At 33.9% G+C, this 18502-nt stretch overlaps 2 pseudogenes; both read left to right on the plus strand.

Moving 5' to 3' along the window:
* The first annotated feature begins 425 nt into the window (after positions 1-425).
* LOC116132382 lies at positions 426-4211 on the plus strand (annotated as a pseudogene).
* Positions 4212-9988: 5777 nt separating this feature from the next.
* On the plus strand, positions 9989-18296 carry LOC116132393 (annotated as a pseudogene).
* Positions 18297-18502: the final 206 nt, after the last annotated feature.

Raw genomic sequence — 18502 nt, forward strand, 5'->3', positions numbered from 1 at the left:
CAAAATCCCGTCCTTTCCTGTCCCGTCTTCAGTCTTGGCAGTTTCTTAGAAGCGTTTGTGTTTTGCTTCTTTCTTTTTTCTCCTATGTTTAATGTCCCCCCCCTTTAGATCTTCCCGCTCAACCCCCCGCCCCCCTCCCCCGTGAATAGGGGGGCCTTTCTTATGTTTGAGAATAATTTCAAATTTTAAAAACACTCTTTTTCAATATTTTTATTCGGCCCAACTAACCCAAATCTGTTTTAATCTTTTCATTTTAACCCATTTTACGTGTTTAATTAATCCTAATCATGCCACGCCATCTTCTCTAAATTAAAAAAAAATGAAAAACAGTTTCAAAACCATTTTCTTAAATCGAAACTTGGGATGGCCGGGCAGCTAAATTTTCTTAATTTCTTCCCTTCACTCTCTTTATCCACTAACCATAAAAACCAACATTCACATATTATCATCTATGGCCGTTATTTTCTTTTACAAACAACACTCTTCCATCTTCAACTCAACCCCTCTCCCTCACTATCTTCTCATCATCCAAACCGAAACAACCTAATATTTTAAGTACCCACTTCGTCTTAAGCCCAAAAAACTCACTGGACATTGCAGCAGGTTCCTGCAAATGGAGGACTTCAGTTTCATTCTTTCCTGGTTTTTCCACCAAAAGGAAAGATGTCAAAACCCTCAAGGAGGAGCTTTATGAGGCAATAGCACCTCTCGATCGTGGCTCTGAGGCCTCCCCAGAGGACCAACAACGTGTTGATCAGGTTAGACTTTCTCTATATAGTATAATTATTCGATTAATTTTAATTTTTTATATTTGTAATATTTTATGGCAAGTTTAGTTGTACAGGGCCGTTCTCTTCTAATAGAATCATAATTATCATCCCTTTGAAAGAGCTGGAGGTCACAATTATACTATTATTTAGAGCTAGAGGTAAAAATTATACTATTATTTGGGTCTCGACTCTCGATTTTAATATTTTTCCTGTTCCATGCAAGTTCCTATAAACAATGGTGTCCTTTGTTTAAAATGGCCACTGTAGGCTGATATTATGCGGAAGTTTTGGAATCAATCCAGCTTGAATATCCGAAACATATGGTTAATTTTGAGACTTTGTGTAGGGGGAAAGGTGGGAATTGCAGTGCTTAGTTTAAATATTGTATTATAGTTAAGCAGCAGTGGCTAAACTAGAATTTACTTAATCGATTTGGAGGTAGAATGCTTGGGACAACTACCCATTAAGGCCAAGATTATTGTGGAGGTTTCTACTATTCTGAGATGTGTACTGGCTCCTTGAGGCTTTCTGTAGAATGAGCCAATTAAGTGTTGACATTTTGTAACTTTCTAGACAGAGGTTGTACTTTTAGGAGAATACTTGTCTATGAAATTGATAAACGGAGATGGAGTTCGCTGTTTTAATTCATAGTTTGAGCTCGTTGTAGCTCGTATTCACAATTCTCTGGTGTTTTGAGAACTTTGCAGGAAAACCATTTCTGGTTAGCTTATCATGTATTTATGTATTGGTATTAACTGTCATTCGAGCATATTGTTTTCTGTAAAAGCAACCAAAATGAGCAACATTAGCATAAATCCCTCTTTATTTCCTTGCCTTAGTGATTTATTTGAAATTGATTTTATTCTCAGTAACATTTTAGATTTCTGTTTTCGATCAGATTGCTCTCCAACTTGAGGCAGTGAATGAAATAAAGGAGCCTCTCAAGTCTAATCTGTTGAATGGGAAATGGGAGCTTTTATATACAACATCTCAATCAGTTCTACAAACAAAGGTATGATGTAATCTAACTTTACTTTCATATTGTTGTGTTTCTTGAATTCCAAGCTTTAAATAAAAGTTATATCAATAAGTTGAACATCTATCTACAATTATTACAAAGTTCTATATTATCTTTCTGTTTCTCCATGGAAAGTTTATCTAATCATTCGTACCTTTTCTTTGGTTAAGGCAGTGCAGTCTGGATTCCCTTCTTTAATAATTTGATTTAACCATACATTATATGTTTTTGTTTGCATTTTCATTTAACCCTTATAAAAATGATAGAAAATCTGGCATGCCTATTTGAAGTGGTTTAGTAAATAGAAGATCTGATTTGCAGTATAGAAGAACATAGACTAGAAGAATATATTGTTGACTCCTTGTAGGTTCTAAATTAGTGTAACCTTGTTTCTTACTCCACCGGAAACAGATTTTTGTGATCATAGAAATTGTTATCTAAAAATGCGCTGCACCTTGTTTAAAAACTACATAACTGGTAAGAATCTATCCGTAATTGGTTTAATGTAACATTTGAGATTTGTTCAGTACTTGTACTCATTTCCAATAAATTTTGACCTTATTGAAAAGAAATAATAGAAAAAAAAAAAAAAAAAGGCTTGAAATGTGACATATTCTGATATGAATACTACTGTATTCTGCATGAAATGTTATATTAATTTAATATTCTTTTCTTTTTTTATCGTTTCTTCGTATATGTTTTGACTTGACAACTATCTATTTCCTCTTAAACATACAAGTCAACTTAATTATTATTATTTTTTTTAATGTGATTTTCCTGTGACAGAGGCCCAAATTCTTAAGGCCAAATGGAAAAATCTATCAGGCAATAAATATAGATACTCTAAGGGCTCAAAATATGGAAACTTGGCCATTCTTTAATAAGGTGATTCTTCTTGTTCAATATCTGCTTGCAAATTCATTCACTGTTTTTTACCAACTATAATTTGAAATACTTGGAGTTACTGCAAATTTGATTGAAGAATATCGGGTATTTCCTCTCCTTTTCTTTTGTTTAGTGACTCCAGTCATCTTCTTCCTCAAATTTTACAGTGATGCAACTCTGAAGATGTACCATCTTCTAAATCTGTTAATTTTTACAGCAATTTAAAACGGCAAGAAAATCCCAAGTTGTGTATAGTAAAAAGGTGCGTCTAAAGCCTCATCATTGTTGAGTTGCGGCTTTCTAAGACCACTTTTTACTATAATTTCAAGAGCATTAAGTATTCAGGAGTATCTTGCTTCTGATAGATGGCTAAATTCATGATAGAGCTTTGTGGTACTTGGGTTGTTGCATGCACTGAGAATACACAATAATTTCAGTGGTTTGGCAAGATTACTTATAGTTAGAGAGGAGAGGGAAATCAAATCCACTAATATAAGGACCAATCAGAAGGATTGTTAAAACCCTCAATTCCCAGTAAGGCGAAAGCCTTGATACAACTAATAAATGAAATCATCCACTCATCTGTTCATTTGCAATTTAATCTTAAATGAATAGACAATAAGCCTCATCGTGTATATATTGCGATGTTATTCTTGAGTTTATCCAAGTCTCCATGAAAAAAGGTTGGCTTTCTTAATGATATGTACTTCACAGCCTTTACAGTATAAAGACTAAAGAGAACCTTGATTGAACACATATTTGAGTTGTATACCCTTGATTCATCAACATATTCTACTTATAGTGGCATGGTGCTGGATGATAAGTTCCTCGTTCTAATCTAAAAGCCAAAGAAGTTATTTTTGAATTCCATGAAGCTATCTACAAATCTATAAAATCTGGTCCATGCTTTCTTTCAGGTGATTTCTTCTCCCGGCCATCAATATAAGAATTAAACATGCATATTTAAATCATCAAACAATGAGAAGATCTAGGGCCGAGAAACCTATATAAATGCTCCAATGACATAAAAGCTCGCAAACCGTTGAATGAGAATCAGACTTAACACCCCCAGTCAAGATTTTCTTCTTTGAGTTCTACATGAGACTCTTGTACCCTAATATTGACACGCTTAATAGGCTATGGATTATTATGAAGCCATTGTCATAACTTCAGATTTTAGTAATGATGTATTACCTCGCTTACTTGGATATTTTGACATTTTTTTTTCGCATGTACTAAAAGTTGATATATATAAGATTATGTTGAGGTTAATCTATCTGTATTTCTGCAGGCCACAACTAATCTGGTACCTCTCAATTGAAAGAGGGTGGCTGTTAAATTTGACCATTTCAAAATTGCTAGTCTGGTATGTGATATCTTCCTAGTCTCAGGCATATATATATCACAAATACACATTACCAATATCTCATAGCACTTTTGTGTTGGAAAAATGGTTCATTTAGCAAATTCACATAGGCTAAAAGTGATAATGGAGAAAGGTTTAGGGACTTATATGTAATAGGCCAAAAAAGTTAGTTTGTCCCACATTGCTTAGGAATGAAAAGTGGGAAACTTTTGGGGCCTATATATAAGGACCTAAATCATTGTTATTTGTATCGTTAGATTTGCAAATATTTAGGGTAAGTTTAGTTGTACAGGGCCGTTCCTTCTAATAGAATCATAATTTAATCCCTTTGAAAGAGCTGGAGGTCACAATTATACTATTATTAGAGCTAGAGGTAAAAATATACTATTATTTGGGTCTCGACTCTCGATTTTAATATTTTTCCTGTTCATATGTACAAGTTCCTATCAATAATTGTGTCCTTTGTTAAAATGGCCACTGTAGGCTGATTTATGCGGAAGTTTTGGAATCAATCCAGCTTGAATATCTGAAACATATGGTTAATTTTGAGACTTTGTGTAGGGGGAAAGGTGGAATGCAGTGCTTGTTTAATATGTATAGTTAAGCAGCAGTGGCGAAACTAGCAATTTACTTAATCGATTGGAGGTAGAATGCTTGGGACAAACTACATTAAGGCCAAGATTATTGTGGAGGTTTCTACTTCTGAGATGTGTACTGGTCCTTTAGGCTTTCTGTAGAATGAGCCAATTAATTTTTGTTGGCATTTTGGAACTTTCTAGACAGAGGTTGTACTTTTGGAGAATACTTGTCTTGTTAACTGATAAATTGAGATGGAGTTGGTGGTTTTAATTCATATTTTGAACTTGTTGGGCTCATATCAAATGCTCTAGTGTTTTTAGAACTTTGCAGGACAACCGTTTCTGGTTAGCTTATCATGTATTTATGTATTGGTATTAACTGTCTTCGAGCTATTGTTTCTGAAAAAGCAACCAAAATGAGTGACATTAGCATAAATCTCTTTATTTCCTTGCTTAGTGATTTATTTGAGATTGATTTTATTCTCAGTAACATTTTAGACTTCTGTTTTCGATCAGATTGCTCTCCAACTTGAGCGCAGTGAATGAAATAAGGAGCCTCCCAGTTAATCTGTTGAAGGCAAATGGGAGCTTTATATACAACAATCTCAATCAGTTCTACAAACAAAGGTATGATGTTAGTGCATTCCTTTGATAATAACTGTTTCATCTTCTGAAACCAGAAATCAGGAAATATTTTGTTTCTTTTTCATTTTTACAGGATATCAAGAGGTGACAAAGGTAACTTGTTCATATTGAAAATGATTGATCCGTCTTACCGAGTGCCTACCTGATCATATTTAGAGATGACAGTTTAATCATCCGGCAATCAAGCTTACTTGGTTATAAGAATGAACTTGCTTTCACAAGGTTTTTCCCAGATGAATATCGAGTGTAATTGTAAATGTTAATGATAGATTTTCCTTGTTGAATATATATATATATATTCGTGGCCTACTAGTTCTGCTGTTTGTTATTATTTCGCTAGTTGCTAATGTAAAGTAAATTTATGAAGTTGATCCCTTCAATGATCTAATCTTCCTTGGGCTTTGATTAATGTCCTATCGTACGGATTCAAATTTGAGAGACCATGTAAACTTAGATTTTCTTTTACTCTTTTACCATCAAGTTATCCAGTGATGATTAATTCATCATTTACTTGTTATACTATTATATTTATATAGACATATGAGAGAGAATTCGTATATAAGATAGAAAAAAAAAAAATTGACTTTTGATATGATGAGAGAAAAAAATTCATATTTCTACATAAATTTTGACTTATCATATAATTGTTGTAATTTTTTTGTGTTATTCCAGATATTTTTTAATATTATATTTATAAAATAGTATACAAAATCGAGATAACAATTCCAAATGTTTTTCACATCATCCGGTTTAATTTGTTATATTTTTCTATTAATTTTAAATGAATTAATTATATTTTGTAAGAACTAATTAGTATACATAACGAAATTGACATTTTAGAGTGTGCAGGCAGCTAGGGAAAGACATGTAAGCATGTCAACCTGATTTCTTCCCGTCTCTCTCTTTATCCACTAACCATAAAAACCAACGTTCAAATATCATAAATTATTTTCTATGTTTTATATCATTCATCTATGGCCGTTATTTCTTTTGCAAACAACACTCTTCCATCTTCAACTCAACCCCTCTCCCTCACTATCTTCTCATCATCCAAACCGAAACAACCTAATATTTTAAGTACCCACTTCGTCTTAAGCCCCAATTACTCACTGGACATTGCAGCAGGTTCCTGCAAATGGAGGACTTCAGTTTCATTCTTTCCCGGCTTTTCCACCAAAAGGAAAGATGTTAAAACCCTCAAGGAGGAGCTTTATGAGGCAATAGCACCTCTCGATCGTGGCGCTGAGGCCTCCCTAGAGGACCAACAACGTGTTGATCAGGNGATTCAGGTAGTACCTATCATATGTGTCCTCACCAGGACTGGTTCTTTAATTTTGAAGAACGTGATGGAGTTGTTTATATGGGCAATGATGATGCTTGTAAAACAACTGGGATATGTTCAATTTGGTTGAAGAATCGTGATGGTTTGACTAGAACTCTGATAGATGTTCGGTATGTATCGAAGTTGAAAAAGAATCTCATCTCTTTGGGAGTCTTGGAATCTAAAGGCTTCACGGTGAATATGCGAGATGAAATTCTAAAAGTTTCTTCAAGCGCTCTTGTGGTAATGAAAGGTGTTATGCAACGGAAACATAAACTCTAACGCTAGCTATTGAATATAATAATAACAAGTAGTAAAGTATAAATAAATAGCCAAAATTAAATACAAAAATAAAGAATACCAGGAATTAACGAGGTTCGTTATTGAAACCTACGTCCTCGGGCGCTGCAAAAGAAAACTCCACTATCTCCAAACAATATTACAAACTTTTGGGCAATACAACAAATACCCAAAACAAATGTGAGATACAACAAAACTTATAAACTAAAGGGTCCTTAAAGAAATAACCCTAAACAAAAGAAGTATAATGGAATTACATCTTGGGATATAATTAACATTGATTTAGGTCCTTATATATAGGCCCTAAAAATTTCCCACTTTTCATTCATTTTTAATGTGGGACAAACTAACTCATTTTGGCCTATTATATATAAGTCTCTAAACCTTTCTCCATTATCACTTCTACCCCATGTGATTTTGCTAAAAGCCATTTTTCAACAAATCTCCACCTTGGCGAATTAGCAAATCTTCAAAGTTTTGTATTCTTCTGCCAAATTTTGCAACACCTTCAAATGCACCAAAAGGCACAGTCAAGCTCGCAGGATGTTGATCAAGTTCAAACAGTAAACGAACTTGACCCTTGTCACTACTGAAGTCAACATGTCTGCAGGATTATCTTCTGTGCCAATCTTCTGGAGAATCATTTTCCCATTTTCAATATAATCCCACACAAAAACTAAACCAATATCTATAGTACATAAAATATACTGTAGAAACCATTTCACAACTTGCAAATGTCTTTTACCAGGATCATGCATATGCCTGCTCACCATACTAACTGCTTGTGAATTATCAGGCCTTATGTACCCATGGCCCATCATACATTGATCAAATTGCTTGTACCACTGTCTTGGTGACTGCTTCAAATTATATAGCGATTTCTTCAATCTGCAAACCCAATTTCCTTTCCAGCAACCCTATAATCATCTGGCTGAGTCTTGTAGATTTCCTGTTCCAAACTACCATGTGAAAACGCGACTTTCACATCCAATTGAACTAGTTCAAAATCAAACTGTGCCACCAAGGTTAGCAAAATTAGAATGGAAGAATACTTTACCACAGGAGAAAACACTTAATCAAATCCTTTCATTTGAGCGTATCCCTTTACTATCAATCTAATCTTGTGTCAAACATCTTCTCTATCAGGAAATCCCTTTTTCTTTGCATACACCCATTTGCACCCAATCGCCTTCTTATGTAGGGATCGCATTTCATCATTCATGACCGGTTTCCATGATTCACAATTTGAACTCTTAACTACTTCTTTATAAGTAGTAGGAATATCATCACCTATGATTGGAAGTGCATAAGCCACCATATTAGCGAAACGAGTAGGCTTGCGAATTTCTCGTCTTGACCTATTGTATGCAATCGATTCCTGTTGCTGAGGAGATTCTTGGGATAAAATCTCCTTTTCATCTATAGTATCCACATTAGTCACCTCAGAATCACTTTCTATCTCGTGGACACTATCTGGTTCAACTGTTGTTTCAAACTCCACCTGCTGCCGAGTATGCTCCACACACATATGCCACAACTTGAGCATTTCTGAATCTGCATCCTTCTGCACAATTGCAGTTGTCGTTTCAATAACTGTACTACTATTATAGTAATACAAGTTGTTTCTCTCGTGCCTTTCATTACTATAAGAGCGCCTGAAGAAACTTTTAGAATTCCATCTCGCATATTCACTGTGAAGCCTTTAGATTCCAAAGTATTAAATGGTTTGCGATACCTATTAAGGCACCTGAGAGCTCGTGGAATGGAAATACTTATTTGATGAAGAGTTTGCGGTAGGTTATTCTAGGAATTACTATCCACATGATTAAACTTGAAAGTTTATTCTAATTACTTTTGAGTTTCGTATATGATCTTATCTTCTGCCTTTCCTAGGCTGCTTAAGCTTTATGTCATAGGAAGAAGCCAAAATAAAACTAAATTAAACTGCGGAGCATCTAGAATCACCATTCTGACTTTGCACTTACTGCTTTTTCACTCTAGTGCTACAATATAATGCTGTACAATGACTTTAGTAATGACCGGTTTGACGCTTATCTGCACGTTGTAACTAACTTATGAATGCTGCTTCTTTTGCTCTAACTGATTCTTGAATCGTATTCAGGTTGTTCCTCTGCCGTTTCATGATGTTTATAGATTTTCATTTCATGCACTGTACCTTCTGGAAATGCACAATATTTGTGGCGAAAAGCTAGGATCTGACTGTAATTGCATGAAGCATTCATTTTTAAAAGAAATAAGTATCCTCGATCTTCATGAAACTTGTGATTGGCAGAAAAAGTGAATGATCAATTTTCCGGTGAAACTGACTTCTAAAAGGCATATAGGTCATCACAAAAGTTGAATTGCGGAAAGAAGAAATAGTCTTTAACGGACACGATATGGCCCATGATGACATTTGAACTTTACACTTTCATATGAGCCATTGTCTATAACTGCATATATTTTGAATAAAGATGACTCGAAGAAAAACTACTAAATCCGCCTAAAGCATGCACATATATATGCCTGACTTGTCCCTGAATCATGTTTTGGATCCAGGCTTCTTTTAAGAGAAAGATTAAATCTAGGAATGCAAGTTTCGAAGTTTCTAAACACTAGAAGGGAATATCTATTTATCTTCTGAAAATACTTTTGATATAGTGGTTCTAGTAGAGATGTTATATTACTACAAGAAGTGAATATCAAGCACCTTACACACGATTTATTTTAGGAGAGTACACCCTTTTAATCTTGTATGCATAAGTTTTGAAAGATGTTTTCAAATTTAAGTTCTTTCTATATTGATGAGTTCTTTCGTGGGTAAGGCCTTCAAGACTTGAATATGTTTCTCTTAAGCTGGTAGACTGGAATGTAATCCATGAAACTGTTTTCATACATAATAAATCCTAATCCTCATTGAATTCCCTACAGTAGATTTACTTCAATTGTCCATTGTTCTTGTTTTGATAGCACTGTAAAGCTGATGCGCTTCTTTCCTTTGATAATAACTGTTTCATCTTCTGAAACCAGAAATCAGGAAATATTTTGTTTCTTTTTCATTTTTACAGGATATCAAGAGGTGACAAGGTAACTTGTTCATATTGAATGATTGATCCGTCTAACCGAGTGCCTCCTGATCATATTAGAGATGACAGTTTAATCATCCGGCAATCAAGCTTACTTGGTTATAAGAATGAACTGCTTTCACAAGGTTTTTCCCAGATGAATATCGAGTGTAATTGTAAATGTTAATGAAGAATTCCTTGTTGAATATATTATATATATATATAATATATATATATATATATATTCGGGGCCTACTAGTTTTTCTGTTTGTTATTATTCGCTTGTTGCTAATTTAAAGTAAATTTATGAAGTTGATCCCTTTAATGATCTAATCTTCCTTGACTTTGATTAGTCCTATCGTGCGGATTCAAACTTGAGAGACATGTAACTTAGATTTCCTTTACTCTTTTACTATCAAGTTATCTAGTGATGGTTAATTCATCATTTACTTGTTATACTATTAATTTATATAGACATATAGAGAGAATTCATATATAAGATAGAAAAAAAAAAAAAAAAATGCTTTGATATGGTGAGAGAAAAAATTCATATTCTACATAAATTTTGACTTATCATAATTGTTGTAATTTTTTTGTGTTATCCAGATATTTTTTTTTTTTATAAATAGTATACAATTCAAATAACAATTCCGAATGTTTTTCACGTCATCCATTTTACTTGTATATTTTTCTATTAATTTTAAATGAATTAATTATTTTTGTAAGAACTAATTAGTAACATAACGAAATTGACATTTTAGAGTGTGCAGGCAGCTAGGGAAAGACATGTAACCATGTCAACCTGATTTCTTCCCGTCACTCTCTTTGTCCACTAACCATAAAAGCCACATTCAAAATCATAAATTATTTTCTATGTCTTATATCATTCATCTATGGCCGTTATTTCTTTTGCAAACAACACTCTTCCATCTTCAACTCAACCCTCTCCCTCACTATCTTCTCATCATCCAAACCGAAACAACCTAATATTTTAAGTACCCACTTCGTCTTAAGCCCAATACTCACTGGACTTGCGCAGTTCCTCAAATGGAGGACTTCAGTTTCATTCTTTCCCGGCTTTTCCACCAAAAGGAAAGATGTTAAAACCCTCAGGAGAGCTTTATGAGCAATAGCACCTCTCGATCGTGGCGCGAGGCCTCCCTAGAGGACCAACACGTGTTGATCAGGTTAGACTTTCTCTATCTAGTATAATTATCGATTAATTTTAATTTGTTATATTTGCAATATTTTATGGTAAGTTTAGTTGTACAGGGCCGTTCCTTCTAATAGAATCATAATTATCATCCTTTGAAGAGCTGGAGGTCACAATTATACTATTATTTAGAGCTAGATTAAAATTATACTATTATTGGGTCTCGACTCGATTTAATATTTTCCTGTTCCATATTACAAGTTCCTATCAATTTGTGTCCTTTGTTTAAAAGGGCACTGTAGCTGTATATTCGAGATTTGGAATCAATCCAGCTTGAATATCTAAACATATGGTTAATTTGTGAGACTTTGTGTAGGGGGAAAGGTGGGAATTGCAGTGCTTAGTTTAAATATTGTGTTATAGTTAAGCAGCAGTGGCGAAACTAGCAATTTCCTTAATCGATTTGGAGGTAGAATGCTGGGACACCTACCCATAAGGCCAGATTATTGTGGAGGTTTCTACTATTCTGAGATGTGTACTGCTCCTTTAGGCTTTCGTAGAATGACCAATTAATTTTTGTTGGCATTTTGTAACTTTCTAACAGAGGTGTACTTTTAGGAGAAACTTGTCTATGATCTGATAAATTGAGATGGAGTTCGGTGTTTATATTCATATTTTGACTTGTTGTGGCTCATATCACAATGCTCTAGTGTTTTTAGAACTTTGCAGGACACCCGTTTCTGGTTAGCTTATCATGTATTTATGTATTGGTATTAACTGTCATTCGAGCATATTGTTTTCTGAAAACACCCAAATAGTGACATTAGCATAAATCCCTCTTTATTTCCTTGCCTTAGTGATTTATTTGAGATTGATTTTATTCTCAGTAACATTTTAGACTTCTGTTTTCGATCAGATTGCTCTCCACTTGACGCAGTGAATGAATAAAGGAGCCTCTCAAGTCTAATCTGTTGATGGCAAATGGGAGCTTTTATATACAACTCTCAATCAGTTCTACAAACAAAGGTATGATTTAATCTACCTTTACTTTCATATTGTTGTGCTTTCGAATTTTCAAGCTTTAAATAAAGTTATATCAATAAGTTAACATCTATCTACAATTATTACGAATTCATATTATATTTCTGTTTCTCCATGGACAGTTTATACTTTATCTAATTATTCTACCTTTTCTTTGGTTAAGGCAGTGCAGTCTGGATTCCCTTCTTTTATAATTTGATTTAACCATATATTATATGTTTGTTTGCATTTTCATTTAACCCTTGCAAAAATGATAGAAATCTGGCATGTCTATTTGAAGTGGATTCGTAATAGAAAATCTGATCTGCAGTATAGAAGGACATAGACTAAAAATATTTGTTGACTTCCTTGTAGGTTCTAAATAGTATAACCTTGTTCTTACTCAACCGGAAACAGATTTTTGTGATCATAGAAATTGTTATTTAAAATGCGCTGCACCTTGTTTAAAACTACGTACTGGTAAGAATCTATCTGTAATTGGTTTAATGTAACATTGAGATTTGTTTAGTACTTGTACTCATTTCCAATAAATTTCACCTTATTGAAAAGAATAATAGAAAAAAAAAAAAAAAAAAACAATCATGACCTTGGATTTATTGCGAAGTTTTTACTCTGTTCAAATTCACTATGCATAATGTGACATATTCTGATATGAATACTACCGTATTCTGCATGAAAGTTATTAATTTTAATATTCTTTTCTCTTTTTATCATTTCTTCGTATTGTTTTGACTTGACAACTGTCTATTTCCTCTTAAATATAGAAGTCAACTTAATTATTATTATTTTTTATGTGATTTTCCTGTGACAGCGGCCCAATTCTTAAGACCAAATGGAAAACTATCAGCAATAAATAGATACTCTAAGGGCTCAAATAGGAAACTTGGCCATCTTTAATAGGTGATTCTTCTTGTTCAATATCTGCTTGCAAATTCATTCACTGTTTTTTACCACCTATAATTTTGAAATACTTGGTTACTGCAAATTTGATTGAAGAATATCGGGTATTTCCTCTCCTTTTCTTTTGTTTAGTGACTCCCGTCATCTTCTTCCTCAAATTTTACAGTGATGCAACTCTGAAGATGTACCATCTTCTAAATCGTTAATTTTTACAGCATTTAAAACGGCAAGAAATCCCAAGTTGTGTATTAAAAGGTGTCGTCTAAAGCCTCATCATTGTTGAGTTGCGGCTTTCTAAGACCACTTTTTACTATAATTTCAAGAGCATTAAGTATTCAGGAGTATCTTGCTTCTGATAGATGGCTAAATTCATGATAGAGCTTTGTGGTACTTGGGTTGTTGCATGCACTGAGAATACACAAAATTTCAGTGGTTGTGGCAAGATTACTTATAGTTAGAGAGGAGAGGAAACAAATCCACTAAATAAGACCAATCAGAAGGATTGTTAAAACCCTCAATTCCCAGTACACTCCTTGCGTCTCATCATCTTAATTCATAATCGTAAAAGAGACAATAAGCCTCATCGTGTATATATGCGAGTTTATTCTTGTGTATCCAGGTCTCCATGAAAAGGGTTGCTTTCTTAATGATAGTCCTTCATGCCCTTTTTAGTATAAAGACTAAAGAGAACCTTTTGAACACTATTTGAGTTGTATACCCTTGATTCATCACATATTCTACTTATATGGCTATGGTGCTGGATGATAGTTTCCTCGTTCTAATCTAAAAGCCAAAGAAGTTATTTTTGATTCCATGAAGCTATCTACAAATCTATAAATCGTGTGCTCTGCTTCTTCTTTCAGGTATTTATCTTCTTCCCCGGCCACAATATAATGAAACATGCATATTTAAATAATCAAAGAGAAGATCTAGGGCTGAGAAACCTTATAATGCTCCAATGACATAAAGCTCGCAAACCGTTGATGAGAATCAGACTTAACCACCCCCAGTCAAGATTTTCTTCTTTGAGTTCTACATAGACTCTTGTACCAATATTGACACGCTTAATAGGCTATGGAATTATATGAAGCCATTGTCATAACTTCAGATTTAGTAAGATGTATTACCTCGCTTACTTGGATATTTGACATTTTTTTTTCGCATGTACTAAAAGTTGATATAATAAGATTATGTTTGAGGTTAATCTATCTGTATTTCTGCAGGCCACACTAATCTGGTACCTCTCAATTGAAAGAGGGTGGCTGTTAATTTGACCCATTTCAAAATTGCTATCTGGTATGTGATATCTTCCTAGTCTCGGCAATATATATCACAAATACACTTACCAATATCTCATAGCACTTTTGTGTTGGAAAAATGGTTCATTTAGCAAATTCCACATAGGCTAAAAGTGATAATGGGAAAGGTTTAGGACTTATATGTATAGGCCAAAAAAGTTAGTTTGTCCCACATTGCTTAGGAATGAAAAGTGGGAAACTTTTTGGGGCCTATATATAAGGACCTAAATCTTGTTATTTTGTATCCTAAGTTGTAATTCCATTATACTTCTTTTGTATGGTTCTTTCTTTAAGGACCCTTTAGTTTGCAAGTTTTATTGTATCTCCTTTGTTTTGGGTATTTGTTGTATTGCCCAAAAGTTTGTAATATTGTTTGGAGATAGTGGAGTTTTCTTTTGCAGCGCCCGCGGACGTAGGTTTCAATATCGAACCTCGTTAATTCCTGGTATTCTTTATTTTTGCATTTAATTTTAGTTATTTATTTATGCTTTACTACTGTTATTATTATATTCAATAGCTACGTTAGAGTTTATGTTCCGTTGCATAACAGTGGTATCATGCCTAGGTTTAGGACAGTGAGTAGCTATTTGTATGGTTATATTGCATGTCTAGGAAATTCTGTCAAAAACAATAAGTCTAGGGTTTGGATTTTAAGTGGGACCATTTGTGACCCCTCCATTGTTTCTTGGGATTTTTCCTGGTGTGTATTTAATCATTTCAACACTTACTACTACCTAGGGCTATTGTTGATTTGTTGATTAGCTATTGAATATAATATTTGTGGTGCTTGGTTATTAGGAACTTTGTTTACCAAGCCAATTAAGTAAGACATAATGACATCATTGTCCGGGATTCATCTTCTAAGGTATCACCGTCCGTGGCACCACTATCTACCAGTAAGATGATAACGGTTTCAAATGCAAAATTAATGTTGAAAAATTTGATGGTCAAATAATTTTGGCTTGTGCAGAGTGAGGTAATGGATAGCTTGTTCAGTAGATCTATATCGTTCTGGAGGAAGAAAGCCAGAAGATGTCTATGAAAACTGGGTAAGGTTGAATGTAAAAGCATGTGGATGATTCGCTCATGTCTTTGTAGAGAGTAGAAATATCCATTCATGAAAGAGATGTCTGCAATAATTATGGAAGGCGCCGGAAAACAATAAGAAAGATAATGAATCGGCTCTATTTGATGAAAAGACTTTCGTCTTCAGTTGAGACCAGGTACAAATATCAGTAGCCATATTGATACTTTAACAGATTAATTGCTGATTTGTAAATTTGGATGAAACATTCAAAGATGAACATAAGGCTATGTTGTTAATTAGATCTCTTCCAGATGAGTTGGACTATCTTAGTTTACACTTCTTCATGGGAAAGAAAAATTCCCTTTGAAGAAGTTTGTTTTACTCTGTCCAATCATGAAATTCGAAAGAAGGATCAGAAGAGAATAGAGATGAGTCAGCAGAGCACTTGTAGCAAAGGGCGTAATCAAATCAGAGTCGTAAGAAGGAGAGAAGGTGAAGATCTTGTTCAAAGGGAAAACTCAATAAGGATCAATGTGCCTTTTGTCGTGAGAATGGGCATTGGAGAAAGATTGTCCGAAGTTGCAAAAGAAAGAGGGCAAAGCTACTTTGATGCATGCATTGTTGAGCGTGAAGATGATGATGTCAGATTTCTGTCTAGTTAGCCTACCATCCACCTCTGAATCAAATGAGTGGATTATGATTCAGGTAGTACCTATCATATGTGTCCTCACCGGACTGGTTCTTTAATTTTGAAGAACCCCCCCGTGAGGGTTTTTTATAATGGCTGAAAAGCAATGCTGTGACAGAGGCCAAAATTTTTAAGATCGACTACGAACTACCAAGCAATAAATGTGGATAATCTTAGGGCCCAAAATATGGAATCATGGCCATTCTTCAACCAGGTAATTTTAAATTCTTTCCATCATTAGATTGTATGACTCCTAATTTGTTTTCCTTTGTCTTTTTACTTTCATATATTCAAAGATTCATTAGTTCTATACTCAAATGTAGTTTGTTTGACCTTTAGCTTTCATGCTCTCTGCCCTCCCTTAGTGCTTTCTAAAAGTTCTTAGTATGACCATAATTACAATTATCTGATTTGTTATGTTGAAACTTCGAGTTGTCGCAATTCAATTGCAAATTAAAGAACTATGCATCAGTATTAAAAAATGTTGAAGTTCTTATTTTCAAGGTTCAGGACAACATATTTGATAATATGTTATTCAACTTTTTCAGTTTTACAAGCTTTTGTTCTTTTAATCACTGAATATTTGCTTCTTTAATTGTCAGCACCTATAACTGCCATTTGAAAGGAGAGATTGACAAAGTGACTATGTTAGATAAAATTATGACATAGAGTCAAGAATTGCTGTTAGTTAGCCGTCTTCTTTAAGTATAAATAATAGGCTTTGCTAGCTACTTTACACTTATTTCATATGGTCTTTTTATCATTTGAAGCTCTGGTAATAAGGGACCTAATGTATCCATGCGTCAGGTTATACAAAACGTAGAAATTGAGGACTGCATTTCCGTTTCCAGAAGGCCATTATCAAACTAGTGGTTCATATTAAATCTTGTAATATTGTTCTGCCTGTGTTTTTCGAAACAATTTTTTATCTGCTTATTCACGCAATAAGTATATCGTCAAAAAATTGTTGTGTCATCTTTTTTTTTCCTGTCATTGACATTTATACTTTGTAGGTTACAGCAGATTTGACGCCTCTGAATGCAAGAAAGGTGGCTGTCAAATTTGATAATTTCAAAATTGCAAGTCTGGTAAGTATTCTTCGTATTAATTATATTTTGTGCAATTCTTATATGCTCTTGACTGTGTAAATGCAGAGTCAACTTCTTATTCAATATTTAAATCACTTATTGGTTCCTGTTTCCCATGGTTGATATTTAATTATAACCTTTCCTACCCAAACCAATTGTCTTTGATGTTCACTCTCTTATGCTGAAGCCAAATGAGGCAATTTATCAAACAACTGGTAAGTGGAAGCAATAAAAAATCCTTAATAAGGAGCCAATCATCCAAAACAGCGCAAACACTAAAAAGACAATCATTTATGTGGTTCAAGCAATATGCTTATATCATTTATACTTGGTGACGTTAGTAATCCACTAATTGAGGAAAAAAACAGCTACAAACACATTCTATAACAATGGCCCTACAATCACCACCTATAAAGAGTTGTTTTGGTTACTTTTTTGTATGGTTTTTGCCTTCATTTGGGGTGATATGACACCTTAAGTGGATAAAGGTTTACTTTTGTGTTTCGTCCTTCTCTTACCAAAATACTTTTTGTTTCCTATACAATAAAATCAAAGAGACTAGCAATCGCAAGCACAATTGACCTTGATACACTAGACTCTAAGTAATTGGTCTTGTAAAACATTAATAAATTTATGGCTTTCAAGCAACATATTCTTATAAAAATTCTAGTAGCACTCACATGATAATAGCAGGTCTTAAGACTCACATCAAACATATATATACAAAACATGAAATGCTTAAAAAAATACAAGTGTATAACCATGAGATGTAAAATGACACAGCCCTGGTGTTATGTCCTGTGGCCAACCTCAAGATATTGAGGAAGTGATCTGCATAGGTGCGGAGCTACTAGATCAAATTGGAAAAAATAAAAAAGGGAAACGAGTAGCATTTAAAGCTCAGTGACTGAAAAAAGTTATATATATATATATATATTTTAAAGATGATAAACATTTTGTGTTGGCAATTATAAAATATTGTAAGCATTCACTGTTTTGGTGCAATAGAATTTTATCCCGAGCCATGGTATCATGATTCTAATTGATTATGCACTAGTTTGCATCTTGAGGTTACTAAAGTTGCGTATAATGGTTTGCAGATACCTATTAAGGCACCTGAAGAGCTCGTGGTGAATTGGAAATTACTTATTAGATGAAGTTGCGGTAAGTTATTCTAGGAATTACTATCCCATGATTAAACTTGAAAGTTTTTCTAAATTACTTTTTGGTTTCGTATATGATCTTATCTTCTGCCCTTTCCTAGGCTAGCTTAAGCTTTATGTCAATAGGAGAAGCCAAAATAAAACTAAATTAAACTGCGGAGCATCTAGAATCACCATTCTGACTTTGCACTTGACA

The sequence above is a fragment of the Pistacia vera genome, unplaced genomic scaffold, assembly GCF_008641045.1.
Source record: "Pistacia vera cultivar Batoury unplaced genomic scaffold, PisVer_v2 Contig1072, whole genome shotgun sequence".
Lineage (NCBI taxonomy): Eukaryota > Viridiplantae > Streptophyta > Magnoliopsida > Sapindales > Anacardiaceae > Pistacia > Pistacia vera.